We start from the raw sequence: 16,662 nt of genomic DNA, 5'->3' as shown, positions 1-16,662 counted from the left end.
TTGTTGGCGTGCGTTTTTTGCTGCACAGAGGCGGGTGCGAATCTTAGCTGCAACAAGATAGTGGTCCGAGTCGATGTTAGGACCTCGGAGCGCACGCACATCTAAAACACTGGAGACGTGTCTTCCGTCTATCACAACATGATCGATCTGGTTGGTAGTTTTTCGATCCGGAGACAGCCAGGTAGCTTGATGGATCTTTTTATGCTGGAATCTAGTACTACTGATAACCATATTTCGGGCCCCGGCGAAGTCGATCAGCCTCAACCCATTTGGGGATGTTTCCTCGTGGAGGCTGAATTTACCGACCGTAGTACCAAAGATACCTTCTTTGCCCACCCTGGCGTTGAAGTCGCCAAGCACGATTTTTACATCGTGACGGGGGAATCTCACATAAGTGCGCTCCAAGCACTCATAAAAGGCATCTTTGGTCACATCGTCCTTCTCTTCCGTCGGGGCGTGGGCGCAAATCAGCGATATGTTGAAGAACCTCGCTTTGATGCGGATTGTGGCTAGACGTTCATTCACCGCAGTGAATGATAGTACTCGGCGACGGAGTCTCTCTCCCACCACGAATCCCACACCAAACCTGCGCTCCTTTATATGGCCACTGTAGTAAAGGTCACAAGGACCCCCATCACTCCATCCTCCCTTCAATTCGAATACTGTCCAAAGATCTACAACGGCTAAGTGCTACATAAGCTTGTCCAGCAGCAAACAGTCGAGAGCCCAGATGAATTACTGCATGTTCTACTGTACAACCTTGCATCTTATGAACGGTCGACGTCCAACTCAATATGCTATTTAAATGTCACCAAAACTAGTTTTTTATAGATGTTGCATACTTTTAAGCGCATCTCTTTGGTGAGCTGCTTAAACTTACTATCGCCTTCCTACAGTGCCGCTCAAATATTCTAGGTTTCAGTACCACTTAAAAAAGTTACAAACAAACATACATACACACATACATACATACATATAAGTGAAGGTAATAAAAGCGTATTAAAAACGTATTTATGAATAAAAACGATAACGTTCGCAACACTTGAAAAGTAGAGGTTATGATCGACCACAAAACGTGCGGAATGGGATAGATACCGAGAGCTGAAGAGGGAGGCGAGACGCATTTGCAGACCGAAAAAGAAAGAGGCCGAAATGCGTGAGCATGAAGAGCTTGACAAGCTGGCCGATGCTGATTAAAGCTTGAAAAATTTACGAAGAGATGCGGCGGCTAACAGAAGGTTTCAAGACCAGAGCATACTCTTGTAGAACCCCCAAAGGTGATCTAGTGATCGATGCCCAAATCATACTAGATATATGGAGGGATTACTTTTCCAGCCTGCTGAATGGCAGTAAAAGTACAACCCCAGAAGAAGGCGAACCCGATTCCCCAATCGACAACGATGGAGACGTTTCATTGACCGACCATGCAGAAGTTCGAATAGCAATTACCCGCCTGAAAAGCAACAAAGCGGCGAGGGCCGATGGATTGCCGGCCGAACTAGTCAAACCCGGCGGGAAGAACTGATAAGGAGCATGCAGCAGCTTCTTCGTAGAATATGGTCGGACGAAAGCAAGCCCAACGATTGGAATTTAAGTGTGCTCTGCCCAATCCACAAAAAGAGAGACCCCACAATCTGCGCCAACTACCGTGGCAAAAACCTCCTCAACATCGCGTATAAGGTTCTATCGAGCGTATTGTGTGAAAGATTAAAGCCCACCGTTAACAAACTGATTGGACCTTATCAGCATGGCGTTAGACCAAACAATTCCCACGACAGCCGGTTCTACGCACCGGAATTGACTCGTATTTTATCCGACGAATGGCTGTTTTTTCGGTGATCTAACCCCGTTTGGATCGGTGAGTGTTAATTTGTGTTTGTCGTCATTGGAGCAATGCCTTGCAGCAGGGCTGCTCCGTATTCTCCTGACTCGTGCTGGCATTGAGTTCAACCCGGGCCCGGAGGAATTTTTCTGCTGCGTTTGCGCAAAAAAGCTCCATCCAAACTCCACCTCGGTCAGTTGTAATACATGCAATGGATGGAGCCATCTTAAGACCTGTTCTGGCCTTAAGACTCATAGGGAGTGGACCACGCGTTACGTGGCCCAATGTTTCCTGTGCAATACTGCGACTCAAGCCTCTACGGCTGTGCAGTCGGCACTCAGTTCGCGCGCCGCGCCGCCACTCAACCCGAGTGGCCAACAGAGGATCTCCACGGTCCCCAGGAGCTCAATCAGGCAACTTAGCTCCCGCTCTGACTTAACCCCCCCAACCTTCATCCCGCTCCAATCCTCGTGCGAGCTCCAACCAGCAGCTCTTGGTCCCTCGCACAGTCTGTTCCGTGTGTCAGACCGTCATACGTCGGAACGTTATATCAGTCAAGTGCAATTCCTGCACTGGCTGGGGTCAGTTCCCGGCGTGTTCCGGCCTGCGCACCACACGTGAGTGGAGTGAAACTTACGTTGCCCCATGCTGCAGGAGTCTGCCTACGCAACTCTCAACAGAGGCGTCGTCTAAAAACACCCCAGTGCGACAACCGCCCCTGCGGTTTCTGCAACTGCAACAACCACCACCTACACGTCACTCCCTCACCCCCAGGATCACCCACGGACACCCGCGACAAACCCGGCTACTTCAATTTTACTGCAACGGACTCCAGAGCGAGATCGAGGAGATAGTTGCACTAATGAATCGGGAACGTGTATCGATAGCTGCGGTCCAAGAAACCAAGCTTAACAGCCGCTCAGATCTTCTGAGTTGTGCCGGTTTCAACGTTATACGTAAAGATCGCGCGCGAGATAGTGGTGGTGGCCTAGCATTCATATTGCACAACACCGCGCAGTATCGTTTAATCGATGAAGACATCGACCCCAGGGATACTACCCTAGAATGTCAGGGTATAGCTATCCGGTCAGGCGATGTCGAGCTCGAAATATTTAATATATACATCCCCCCAGTTACAAGTTGCCCTACAAGATATCACCCGAATATAGGTGCGCTACTTCGTGGTGAAAACCGTTTGGTACTTGGCGACTTTAACGCGCACCACGATCTTTGGCATTCCTGCCTGTCAAACGACCGTAGGGGGATAGAGCTGGCGGAACAGATGGACGGTTCGACATTCTGCACAATGAATGACGAAGCTCCCACCAGAGTTATGGGCACCTGTAATAGCTCGCCTGATATTACCATTGCTAGCGGTGGTCTGATAAATAGCATAACCTGGCGACCTATGCTAACTCCTGCATCAGACCATCTGCCCATAATTATCTCGATCGAGAAACCTCTCGATTTCGTTTCTGTAGACAACCGTACCTTCATTAACTTTAATAAAGCTAACTGGGTCGGCTTCACAGAGTTTACTGAGAGCACCTTCAACGCTCTACCTATTCCTACGGACGTATGCGTTGGCGAACGTCGATTCTGCAAGGTGATTGCAGCAGCTACCGCTCGCTTCATCCCGGCTGGAAGAATAGCGGAAATCCACCCTAATCTCCCAGCCGAAACAGCCGTTTTAACTATTGAGCGCGGCATCTTACGCCATGCCGATTCCGGAGATCCCCGAATAAGGGATCTCAATTTGGAGATTCGGCGTATGGTAAATCATAATAAGCGGACGAAATGGATAGAGCACCTGAAGTCCTGCAACCTCTCCACCGTTGTGAGTAAGCTTTGGGCTACTGTCAAAGCTTTGTCAAACCCGAAGAGGCAGGACGACCGAGTTGAAGTTCAATTCAATGGTAATGCCTCTTCGGACCCGAATAAGTGCGCGAGCTATTTCAGCCGGCAGTTTACACTGCACCCTTCGGTAGACAAAGCCAAGACAAGTGTTAACCGACAGCTGCGCAAAATGCCAAACGACTGCGTGCCACTTACTTTCACCGATGAGGAGGTTCAAAATGTCATCAACAAAGCAAAATCCTCGAAAACCATTTGCTCTGATGGAATTAACATGCTAATGCTAAAGCATCTAGGCTCGACGGGAGTAAGTTATCTCACCAAGGTCCTCAACCTGTCGCTGACCACTCTTCAAATACCCGATGTGTGGAAAGTCGGAAGAGTAATTCCACTACTGAAACCTAGGAAACCCGCCAACAAAGGGGAATCTTATCGTCCTATAACTCTCCTTTCCCCAGTAGTGAAGACACTTGAGGCCTTGCTACTCCCGACCTTCACTCACCACCTGAGCCTAGCCAGCCACCAGCATAGATTCCGAAAAGTGCACAGCACCACTACAGTACTCAGCGTTATAAACGTGGCCTCAACCAGAAACCAGAGAGAACGATCCTCGTAGCGTCGGACTTGTCAAAAGCTTTTGACACAGTCAAGCACACAACGCTACTGCAGAACATTGAAAAAACTACGCTCCCTCCAGAGCTAAAGAGGTGGACCATTAACTATCTGAACGGTCGTCAGTCATCCGTACTATTTCGAGGTGAAACATCTAAACTGAGAAGAATTAACCGGGGGGTTCCGCAGGGTGGTATCCTCTCCCCGTTGCTGTTTAACTTCTACATCTCGAAACTCCCGCAACCACCAGAGGAGGTTTCCGTAACCTCGTACACAGATGACTGCACGATATTGACGTCGGGCAATGGAATCGATGGCATGTGTCTCGTTTCCTCACTGCACGAAACCTCCAACTTTCACCCACCAAATCCACAGCGACCATATTTACAAACTGGACGAAGGAGTATAGACTTGAACTTAATATTGCAGTCGATGGCGTCAAAATTCCGACTGTCAATAACCCTAATATTTTAGGCGTAACCCCCGATAGTCTATGCTCTCTCCCCATACGACCGCGATTATCGCCAAGGTACAGAGCCGCAACAAAATCCTCAAGCCGCTAGCCTGCAGCACATGGGGAAAAGACAAAGAAACGTTGTTGGCATAAAAGGCAATCGGCCGGCGGGTCGTCAACTACGCAGCACCAATATGGTCGCCTGGATGCAGTGGTACGCAGATGAGGAAACTTCAGATCTGTCAGAATACAGCACTCCGGACCACGACGGGATGCCTCTTGATGTCTTCCATTGAACACCTCCACAGTGAGAAGCGCATACTACCTGTAAAGGAGCATAATCAACTCCTCTCCAGGCAGTTCCTGCTGGGTTGTTTCCGTAGGAATCATCCTTGCAGCCACCTGCTTGGAGCGAAACCGCCTTCCAGGAGCATCAAGAGGTCATTCCTCGACTATGTCGACGACATCGAACAGTATGCCGACCAGACTTCGGACGCAACAAACTTTCGACAGGCACTGACCGCCATTCACAGTGGAGCCATCAACACCTTCACCGACACCCTTCCCGTGAATGGCGTTCTGGGATTCAAACCACCACCTATTGCAGACGAAGAGCTCCAGTTGCCGCGAGAAACGCGAGTGACCCTAGCGCAACTTCGTTCTGGATACTGTAGCAGATTAAACTCCTACTTATCCAGAATCGACCCCCACATACCTAATGTATGTCCTGCACGCAATGAGTCTCCGCATGACACTGGCCACCTCTTTGCATGCCTCACAAACCCTACCCATCTAACACCTTCCTCCCTTTGGTCCGACCCCGTCGAAACAGCACGTTTCTTGGGCCTACCGTTAGATGACCTCGACGACAACACAAACAACCCTTACCATCCTAACGGGGATTAGCTAACCGTTAACAACAACAACAAGCCTGTGTGTAGAAGAGAGCTAAGTGAAATTTAAGAGAGGGAGCTTTTGAGTGGAATTAGGAGTGGTAAATATAAAAATGCAGTGGAAGTAAGCCACATTATATCAGCGACGAGCAAGGTGAAAGTTTCTGTGGATACAGTTCGGAAGGTTTGCAGAAGAGCTGATCTCATAGGGCGTGCAAAGGTTAAAAAGCCACTTCTGTCAGAAAGGTGCAAAACGTTCCGTTTGTCACCTGCAAAATGTAACAAGGATTGGAACTTTGATTGGGAAAAGGTTATATGGTCTGACGAAACCAAAAGAAATCACATATGGGCGCAAGTGGACTTGGCAAAGTAAGAACATGAAGTTATGGTCGCATCACGTAAAGCCTACACTGAAATTGTGAGGCGCCTCAATTATGGTGAGGGCTGTATGACCACTAACGGTATTGAAAGACTAGCCAGAATTAAGGGTAGAATGGCGGCAGTCTCTTACATTGAAATTCTGGGTAATCATTTATTTCCCTTTGATTGATTGGCACGATTCCAATTACTTTGACGGTCGGGTAAAAAATACGAATTTCGGTATAAATGGGTTATGTGCTGATTATTGGAGCCTTCGGGCGCGCTTCAAAAGAATAACCCTCGGTCGGACCAACACCTGGGCGTGCTCAGTTCTTTTGCGTTGAACTCCTTTCTGCATTGGCGGCCTTCGGCCGCGCTTCAAAAAAAAAATAACCCTGGCCGATCCAACACCGGGAATTATCAAGATAATGAGAATTCTGAAAGATTTTACATTACTCATCACACGATAATGAATTTAGTTAAGACGTCATAGTCTTTCTTTTTTCTTATTTTTATTCCAATACAAAATATGATAGCACTACTTTTTTGCTTGTTTACAACCATTCTCTTATTTAAGAATAAATTGATTTTAACTAAAGTTTGATACAAAAAATTAAAGTTATTTTTGCACTATCTATATAAATAAAAATAAATCGCCAAAAGTATGTACGCTCATAACTTTCACACGACTGAACCAAATTTGATAATTCTTTTTTTAAAATGTTCGTTGAGGTTCAGGGATGGTTTCTGCGGAGAAAAAAATTCGAATAATTGCCGGAAACCCCTAAAAACAGCCCTTTTCTTTTTCCCATAGAAACGAATGAATGATCCAATCTTGGTGAAATTTGCAGAGAATATTCTGTGTGGATTGGGGAACGTTTAGAAATAAAAAAACCTATATGCTTGAGGAAAAGTCGGAAATTTGGACAATACCAAAAAGTTAATTTTCCCATACAATTTTTTTTTTTTTAATTTTTTATTGTTTTGTTTTTCAATTATTTGAATCGTTCAAATTTGTGGTTTGCTTCAAACATTTTTGAAAAATTTCGATGTCACAGCAAGACTTTTCAAACAACAGCTTCGATGGACATTATCTTGAAGCAACGTATATATGGTGCTGTTAGATGCTAGATGTACTCTGTTGAGTGGCAAAAGAGGGGTTTGCTGCACGCACACATTCTTCTTTGGATGGTGGTTACACCAGATCAAATTGATGACATTATTTAATTATGCGGAAATTCCTGATGCAAAGAAAGACGATCCAGTATTATACAAGTGATGAAAACCAATAAGGTTCATGGAACTTGCGGACACCACAATCCCACTTCGATTTGTGTAAATACACGAAACAGTATCCACGTGCTCTTCTTTTGGAAATGATGGATATCCATTGGATCGGCGTCGCTCACCAGACGACAATGGCGGAACATTTAGCATTCAATTTAGAGGCGTGAATATCGAAGTTGACAACACATGGATCGTACTATATTCACCATTATTGTCTAATTCACATTCAAAACTCATATCAATGTTGAGTATTGCAGTTTGGTGTAATCGATAAAATACGTTTGTATGTACATCACCAAAGGAAGCAACATGGCGGTTATTAGTCTTGAACGATACGGTCGATACGTGAACTGCACTAAAGCGCTTTGTATTTACTTTTGCAATTCATGAACGTTTTCCGACTGTTGTGCGTCTCGCAGTTAATTTGGAGATTGGTCAAGGAGTGTATTTCAACCCAGAGAATACAATACAGCTGGTGGAAACACCGCCAGCAACAAAATTAATATTGACGAGTTTTTGCTCAACTTTCGTTTGCGAGAACATTGCTCTATTCGGAAATATCTCTATATTGTACAAGGAAAGCATCGTCAAAGAAATACTTACACAGAAAGCAAGGCCAACCAGTAGATGGACATCCAGGTGTGTTATCAACTAATACATTAGGAAGAATTTACACAATCCATCCGAAAAATGACGATTGTTTCTACCTTCGGTTGCTATTGATTAATGTGCGCGGTTCCACTTCATTTGAGTCATTGCATACTGATACGGTGTGTGCAACTTTTTGAAAAGCAAGCCAGCAATTACAATTGCTGGAAAATGATAAGCACTGGAATGCAAATGAAGTTCGCGGACTTTTCGCGATAATCATTTCGACATATCGACATATCTATTATGGGATACGAACAAAAATGACATTGCCGAAGACATTTTACATCGTCTTCACTAAAAATTGGAAAGGGATCAATTCCGGCTGATACTTCCGTTGGTTTGATATCAATTCCATCTGCCGTTTATCGATTCACGACAGATGAACTCATCACGAATGTTTATCCGAACATTAGCCAAATTTTCGTAACTGCGATTCCTTAAGTGCACGCGCAATGTTAGCTGCCAAAAATACCGATGTTGTTGACTTAAACTGGAAAATTCAAAAGACGACGCCGTGAATTATCCAGTGGAATTTCTAAATTCTTTGGAGGATTGGTTTGCCCCGCACTATTTGCGTCTCAAAGTTAGATCTGTCGTTATTATGTTTCGCAATCTTCATGCGCCGAAACTGTGTAATGGAACCCAACTGATTGTGATGCACCTATCGAATACAAGGTGGCAAAATGCTTGATTCTACGAGTTCCTTTGAGTTCTATCGATTTGCCATTTCGGTTCACACGGATTCCGTTTCCAGTAAAAATTGCATTTGAGATGGCAATCATCAGTACACAAGGATAGTCGCTAGAAATGTATGGCATAAAATTGGAACTGCTATGTTTTTTACACAGCCAAAAATACATGGCGTGCTCACGAGTTGGAAAACTATCTTCTCTGTACATTTACGCACCGGAAAAGAAACCAAAAAATTTTATTTATTAAGCTGCGTTACATTTAAAAAGAAAAAAGGGATGATAAATTTAACTTTCTTTTCATTTCAAAACACATATGTAATTTCACGCAGGAAAACGGCTGCGGCGTCAGCTAGTTTAATATAAAATAAATTATTAGAAACGAATTAGTGAAGTGTTAGTGAATATAAAAGTTAAACGAGTCGTAACCGTGTTGTCAAACCGTACGGTCGCATTTTTCTCTCGCTAGTGTTGTTTTTGAGCATCTGCCTTCTAGCGGTGTCTGTGTTATAACGCTACTTTACAGTTGTGCACAAAAAACTTTTTTACTGTTAATTTCTCGTTGTGTTTATTTCTTATTATTAACTTGTGCTACATTCATACATTTTTGCATACATAAGAAGTAATATTTTCACAATGCCCCCTGGGGGCAACTATCTGGGTGATAATAGGTTTGCCCTATTATCCTCAGCCCAGAAGACTAAAAGAAAAAAGCCTGAACAAACAACGTTGGACCCATTTCCGGAACTCCCCATAACAAAGAAGGATGACCCAAAATACCTCGTCATTAAGACGCGGGATGCCAGTAAACCTATTACTTCCATCTCCTGCTTCACGATTTATAAAGGTATTCAATCTATCAGTAAAGATATTAACAACGTCTCGTCACTTCGCGATGGCAGCCTACTCCTCCTTGTAAAAAATCAAATTGCTGATAAATTCCTTTTCACTAAGAATCTATCCGGTGCAGGTGCTGTTGAAGTTGCTCTTCACAGCACCCTTAACTCAGTCAAGGACACAATTTATGCCCCCTTTATTTGCCAACTTAGCGACGATGAAATTATTGAAGGTCTCAAGGAACAAGGTGTCTCTGCAGTCCACAAGTTTAACAAAATGGTTAAAGGCGTTCGTGTACCTACAGGAGCCGTATTATTAACATTCAATAAATATACACTTCCTAACAGAATTGAAGTAGCCTGGAGAACCCTAGATGTCCGTCCGTACTACCCTAATCCTATGCGCTGCAAAACCTGTCAGCTATTAGGACACACCGCTAAACACTGCGAAAAAACTCCTTCCTGTGTCATTTGCAACCTTCCTCCTAACCACTCTCCTCCTTCTGATTGCACCAGAGTTTACTGCGCTAACTGCGCAGGTGAACACCCCTCGTCCTCAATGCTTGCCCTAAATTTATTCAATCGAAAGAAATATTAAAAATTAAAACTATGCACAAATGCACCATGCGTGACGCCATTACCATGTATAAAAATCAACTTTCTTCCACCCCATCCCCCTTCTCCTTCGCCAACGTGGCAAAAATGCAAACTAACAGTGATATAAATACAAATTCAAAAAATCCTAATAACAAAGATAATATGTACTTCAATATCAAAAAACTCTAACCTCAATAATAACGCAACAACAACAAAAGCTAACAACGATTCATCCTCCACCAACAATCCATTGCATCACATAGAACTTCCAGAAACTTCAAAGAACTCCCCTCTTCTATACCCTCCATCCTTGAATTCTTCCCCCTCCCCATCTTTCTCTCCACTTTCGCACATCTCATCTCCCTCCTCACACACCTTATCTCCCCTGGTATCTTTTGCCATCTTTCCTTTTGCTCATAACACCTATCCATCTTCCTCCTCCCTTTCATCGCCGTCACCCTCGTTGATGGAACAATAAATTCCCATAACCTCACATTATTATTTTTCCTTTATTTTTCTATCCATATTATCCATCTTTCAGTGGAATATCAACGTATACTTAAATAATTACATCGAACTCGATCTTTTAATTAAAACATTCAACCCCTCAGCAATATTATCAAATGAAACTCATCTTGCCAACAGTATAGTAGCTCATACCCCAAGGCATATATAGGTTATTTTTATTACCTCCCCAGCAATTCCATCAGCAAACTGGAAATAGCCATTCTGATCAACAGAAAAGTACCACATAACCCCCTCCCCCCTACTCCTTCAAACATCTCCTCTCCATAGAAATTCTTTTTCCTAATAAACTCATCGTTATTTGTGCCTATTCCCCTCCTAATGAATCTTTCACTTGAAGTGATTTCAAAAGTTCACTAGCGAAATCAATTCCTCTTCTAACCCAAGAAAGATCTGGGCTGACATAAGGAGACTGTCTGGTTTAACCTCCTTTTTTCCAAATTCTCCTCGTGGCAATCTACTATATCCGCAAGATATAGCCTTAGAATTTGCGCTTCAAAATCAGTACAATTTTATCTGACTTCCCTAATATCAGTCACCAAATCTATGCTGATGATTTAGTATTATTTTCTAATTCCCTCCGATTTGTCCGTTGTTACGTCTTCCTTTTCTAAAACCTTATCCCTCTTATTCCATTGGTCCGGTTCTTCGGGCACGTCAATTTCTTCCTTTAAATCTAAATTATTACATATTTGTAAGAAACATCATTGCAATACACCCACACTTACCGTTAATAATATAAATTTAATCTGTACAGATAGTTTTAAGTTCCTAGGCTTAATATTAGACTCTAAGTATTCATATAAGCAACATTGTCAATATGTAAGAAAAAGACTATTTGTTACCAACATCTCCGATAAAAAACATATTGCCTGAATCTGGACTGCCTTTTTAAAAAGACAATATGAAAGACAGCTTATATAAACTCTATCAACAATGATGATCCTGTTCATCTTTTAATGAACCCAACTATTATCCCACCAGTCAGCCGAAAGCCTATGATGCTAGTGCTGAGTACTATAGTTTATATAATAATTTGTTTATTATGTAAGCTTTAATAAAATGAAATAAATAAAAGTTAAAAATATAAGTGTAAACTTCATTATAAATCGGAGAAAAACGCATTTTAACTGGTTGATATTTTGAGCTTTAAATGCGAATATCTCAAAAACCATAAGTCAGCGGCAACGATATTATTGATCTGGAGGACCTCCTCTATCCGTACATACCCATTTTAACTCCGAAATCGGGGGATGCTATTCTAAATCGCAGCCATTACAAATTTTCTATAAAATCACTTCAAAGACTTACTTAAGGGGTTAGGGGTAGTCAGAGGCACGAAAAAAAAAGAGAATTTTCAGTATCTTTTTTTTTTTTGCTATTTAATCGTGTTATTTTACAAAAGTAGTAATATGGCATTATTATAGAATGTGTTGACTTGAAGTCACGAAAATTTCAAAGAAACAAATTAATTTAATTGAATAAAGTTATAGTTGTTTGTGTTGACCCAGTTCGAAAAGAGGTACTTGCGGTAACAACCATAAGTCTTTGGGGATTCATCTAAAATCAATAGGACAAAAAAAAATAGTTTTATAGATATATAAACTCGGGCCTCATCGAAGGATTTTTTGTTTTTTAAAAAATGGCACGATTACGATTCTTTCGGCGCCTTGATTTGATGGTACGGATGGATAGAGGGGGTCCTCAGGATTAAAAAATGTATACACATATACCGTCCTCAGACTCATAGTTTTCGAGATATTGAAGCGCGGCGCGGAAAAAAATAACCATGGCAGCACTTTTCTTATTGTGCAAATGCAGAGAATTTGGGGAAACTTTAGTATACGATCCCACGATTACAGGGTTAAAAGTGATATGGTTGAATAGGGCTGATGCTCCAGATTAAGAAAATATATAATTGTTGCCGCCGCAAACTTATAGTTTTCGAGATATTTGCATTTAAAGTTGAAAATTTTGCAAATTTTATCTTGCAATTTCTCGATTTCTAGTAATTATTTATTTCATATTATGCACTTTTTATGCACTTATACTTCATTACATTGTTTCTACATATTTATTTTTTAGTAATTATTTAGTTATTTGCTTAAAATAAGCATTTTATATTTTACACAATTTTCATTCCATGCACAATAACAAAAGTATTCCGTGTTTACAGATATTAAGTGTTGCCATAATTACACATTTATCAAACGAATAAGAATGGATATAAAAACTCAAACGCAGAAAATAAATACCATCTGAAATAAATTTTCCATTGTAATAAGAAAAGTTCTAAGGCGTATAAGTATGTTTAATTTAATAATTTAATAAAAGGATCATAATGATTATTTGCAACACAACAAAGGTAAAACAGGGTAAACATTAGTCCATTCGCGTCCCACTTCTTTCTGCATTGGCGGCCTTCGGCCGCGCTTCAAAAAAAATAACCCTGACCGATCCAACACCGGGGTGTGTCAGGTTTTTTTTGAGTAAAAGTCCTTTTTGCGTTGGCGGCCTTCGGCCGCGCTTCAAAAATATAACCCTGGCCGATCCAACACCGGGGTGTGTCGGATTTTTTTTGAGTAAAACTCCTTTTTGCGTTGGCGGCCTTCGGCCGCGCTTCAAAAATATAACCCTGGCCGATCCAACACCGGGGTGTCGGATTTTTTTTGAGTAAAACTCCTTTTTGCGTGGCTGCCTTCGGCCGCGATTCAAAAAAAATAACACTGGACGATCCAACACCGGGGTGTGACGGATTTTTTTTTTTGAGTAAAACTCCTTTTTGCGATGGCGGCCTTCGGCCGCGCATCAAAAAAAATAACCCTGGCCGATCCAACATCGGGGTGTGTCGGATTTTTTTTTTCGAGTAAAGCTCCTTTTTGCGTTGGCGGCCTTCGGCCGCACTTCAAAAAAATAACCCTGGCCGATCCAACACCGGGGTGTGTCAGGTATTTTTTTGAGTAAAACTCCTTTTTGGCGTTGGTGGCCTGCCCGATCAAAAATTATGATGTATGAAGAAAAGGGGCATTGATTTATGTATTTGGGGTATAATCTTATTTTTTATTCATTTTGATTCATTTTTATTCGTTTGATAAATGTGTAATTATGGCAACACATATTATCTGTCAACACGGAATACTTTTTTTATTGTGCATGTAATGAAATTTGTGTAAAATATAAAATGCTTATTTTAAGCAAATAACTAAATAAATACTAAAAAATAAATATGTAGAAACAATGTAATGAAGTATAAGTGCATAAAAAGTGCATAATATGAAATAAATAATTACTAGAAATCGAGAAATTGCAAGATAAAATTTGCAAAATTTTCAACTTTAAATGCAAATATCTCGAAAACTATAAGTTTGCGGCGGCAACAATTACATATTTTCTTAATCTGGAGCATCAGATCTATCTAACCATTCCACTTTTAACCCTGAAATCGTGGGATCGTATACTAAAGGCGACCCGAGAATTTAACTAAAATAAAATAAAGCTTTATTTACAACAAATATTAAAAAAATTAATATACAGAAACGTTATAGTGAAGTGTTAGTAAGTGAAAAGTGCATAATATAAGTGAAAAAGTTATTCGCAATATACAAATTATCAATGTAAAAGTTGTCAATTTTTCAGTTTTAAATGCAAATATCTTTAAAACTATAAGTCGGCGGCAACTATAACTATATATATATTTTCGTGATCTGGAGAACGTCATCTTTCCATTGATACCCATTTTATTCCCGAAATCCGGGGATGCTATTCTAAATCCCAGCCAACATAAGCGTGATCGAATATGTGCGCCACTGTATATTTAAAAAAGTTGACACCGCTCTCACGAATGAAATTTCTTTGCTTTGTCCACTTAGATCAGTTTTAATCCCTGTCGGGTATTCTAAAGCCCAGCCCATTTCCCAACTAGAAATAGCGAGTAAGGCTTTTAAAAAGTCAGACCAAACCGATATTACAGCACATAATTTAAAATAAACTGAGCAGGGCATAACCAAGTAGTGAAAAAACTGTTAAAACCTACCAAAACTATGTTAAAAAATATTTAAAGCTCTTCTGATATATACACAATATTCAAACTAACCGGTAGAAATATTTATAGTACATTCGCTCAAATTTATTTATATTTTTGAGTTATATTATGATTGACATAATAACACCCTCCATCAGATATACCATTTACGTGATAGTAAACCCATATATGAATAACTTTGGCCAGTAATGCAACTATAATGCAACACTTAGTTTCGATGTTTCTATATACTTCATTTAAAAAGAATTAAATTTACGTATACATAAACTTACTTATGTTAACGTGAATTATGATTTTTGATTCTAAAGTCGAATTTTAATGTATATTGTATAAAAACTGCTTTTACAGTATTATTATTTACAGCGTCATTACTTCCTTGATATTAAATCAGCAGTCAAAAAATGCGACTTAAAAACAAGCTGTCCGGAACATCAATAAAAACGAACCGTATAAAATATCGATAATTAAATAAAGTGTGTATAATATTTCGTGTTGCCACAGATTAAAAATGTCCGAAATATTTATGTTATAAAACATGATACTTATAGCGGGATTCTGAAACCAGTCTCTAGTCTCTATTTGAGACATTTTGAGCTAAAGTCTCAATTTGTGACTAGTTACTATTCACTAAACAGTTTCTAGCGTTAGTCACAAATAATTGCCTCAAATTTGAGACCTGATAGTTAACAGGTTACAAAACTAAAAGTAACTTTTGTCAGCCATTTTGAATGCACTAAATAGAGAGATCATCATTGATATTAAACGGTTTGGTTTTTCGTTGTTGTAAGCAACTCAAAGACGAAAAGGTTAAAAATAAATCAATTTTACATAAATTTCGTAAATATCATGGAGCGATTTCGCGAGACAGTCTCAAGTCTCTAAATTTGAAATTTTAAGTTAGAGACAATTTTTGAGGCTTGAGACGATTTTGCTACTCTGTAAGTGACAGTCACAAAATCTATTACATTTCATTATTCAGAGATGTTTTTACACTTGAATGAAAATAAATATGTCGATAATATATATTAAATTTTCTATAGCATAGTCAAAAAACATAATTATCAATAAAAAAAAAAATATGTTGACTTTGTTCATTATACTTGCGAATTGTATGTAAAATTGATTTATTTTTCATCTTTTCGTGTTTGAGTTGCTTACAAAATATAAAGAAACGACAATCGATTAATATCTATGATGATCTCTATTCAGTATATTCAAATTGCAGACAAGAGCTCTTTTTAGTTTTGTGACCTGCTAACTACCAGGTCTCAATATTTTGAGACTAACGCTAGAGACTGTTTAGTGAATAGTAACTAGTCACAAATTGATATTTTGCGTCAAAATTACTCAAATAGAGACTAGAGACTGGTTACAGAATCTCGCTAAAAGTCAACATATATTTTTATTTCTATTGATAACTATGTTAAAGAGAATTGAATATTTGTTATCGATATATTTTTATTTCTATTGATAACTATGTTATTGAAAATTTAATATTTGTTATCGATATATTTGTTTTCATTCAAGTGCAAAAACATCTCTGAATAATGAAATGTAATAGATTTTGTGACTGTCACTTACAGAGTAGCAAAATCGTCTCAAGTCTCAAAAATTGTCTCTAACTTAAAATCTCAAATTTAGAGACACACAGTACAGAATCGCACGGTTAATCTTAACTATGTATTAATTTGTTTATTATTTCTTCCATTCAATACGGAAAATATACATTTAATAAGGACAGTTCTTATCTCCTACACTTTTAGTATCTAAGTAAAATTAAATTAATATTTTTTCAGTTGACCAACAGATCTAAATTTGCATTTTTGTGTGTACATATCTATATGTATATTTTTCTAGAAATGTCGTACAAACATTAAGCTTAGTACGCAGCTCTCAAGAAACGTAAAAACTTCATATAAAAAAACGCTTAAGAAACGGTCCAGAAACGTTCCTGCAATAAAGTCACTTGTGCTAGTACGCAGCTGTCAAGAAATCTAGTACTAATGTTTAATAATTTTTTTCAATAAAATGTGAATATGG

At 39.9% G+C, this 16,662-nt stretch overlaps 1 protein-coding gene across 5 annotated transcripts in view; it reads right to left on the bottom strand.

Annotated features, from left to right (window-relative positions):
- LOC105222666 (RNA-binding protein MEX3B) overlaps nucleotides 1-15,569 on the bottom strand; it is a 154,779-nt gene extending 139,210 nt beyond the window's left edge. For 2 of the 5 annotated variants that reach the window (XM_049460928.1, XM_049460926.1), the window contains exon 1: nucleotides 14,895-15,090. The gene's annotated coding sequence lies outside the window, so the exon portion shown is untranslated. Of the gene's footprint in view, nucleotides 1-7,885; nucleotides 8,825-14,894 lie in introns of all 5 variants that reach the window. The other 3 variants (XM_049460929.1, XR_007423433.1, XM_049460927.1) reach the window with 3 other exon arrangements.
- Between the last annotated feature and the right edge of the window lie 1,093 nt (nucleotides 15,570-16,662).

The sequence above is a fragment of the Bactrocera dorsalis genome, chromosome 6 (assembly GCF_023373825.1).
Source record: "Bactrocera dorsalis isolate Fly_Bdor chromosome 6, ASM2337382v1, whole genome shotgun sequence".
NCBI classification, from domain to species: Eukaryota; Metazoa; Arthropoda; class Insecta; order Diptera; family Tephritidae; genus Bactrocera; species Bactrocera dorsalis.
This window is presented reverse-complemented; position numbering and strand designations above follow the sequence as displayed.